Source organism: Atheta coriaria, unplaced genomic scaffold, assembly GCF_025399875.1.
Source record: "Atheta coriaria isolate IRGN ID8LTWV9N9 unplaced genomic scaffold, Caltech_Dcor_3.1 scaffold4451_size1203, whole genome shotgun sequence".
Classification (NCBI taxonomy): domain Eukaryota; kingdom Metazoa; phylum Arthropoda; class Insecta; order Coleoptera; family Staphylinidae; genus Dalotia; species Dalotia coriaria.
In genome coordinates this window covers 1-432 of record NW_027050441.1, presented here as the reverse complement: position 1 = coordinate 432, position 432 = coordinate 1, and the positions used below count along the sequence as shown (strand labels likewise).

The following is a 432-nucleotide window of genomic DNA, read 5'->3' as shown; positions in this document are numbered from 1 at the left end:
TTCTTCATCTTTAATATTATCATTTACTTCTTTTGCGTCGTCAGTCTCCATTGTTAAATCTTCTTTTGCATGTTTTTCTTTTATGTTACCATTGACAAGAATGTCTCCTAAAATAATTTTTAGTATAAATTTATTTTTTAAAAGTTTTTTTCTTTAAATATTTACCTTTTGATTCTTCTTTGGAGTGAATATCATCTACTTCCCCCATTTCTACAGCTGCTGCCATATCAACTTATTGAAATCTGTAACAAAATATTTGAATATCATCAAATATTCGGCGAGTAAACATTTTTAAAATGGCGCCACATGCCACATCCGGCCTTGACTGACGGTTGTAATAAAAACGCGAGAAAGAGGCGAAGAGAAAGGTTAACAGTACCTAAATAGGTTAGCCGTACAAAACCATACTAACAAAATGTTTGAGAAAATAAA

General features: G+C 31.0%; 1 long non-coding RNA gene across 1 annotated transcript; it reads right to left on the bottom strand.

Annotated features, from left to right (window-relative positions):
- Positions 1–9: 9 nt before the first annotated feature.
- On the bottom strand, positions 10–244 carry LOC135803147 (uncharacterized). Its single transcript, XR_010550729.1, has 2 exons — positions 166–244; positions 10–107 (listed from the first exon to the last, which is right to left on the bottom strand). It is a non-coding gene; the product is annotated as an uncharacterized lncRNA (long non-coding RNA).
- Positions 245–432: the final 188 nt, after the last annotated feature.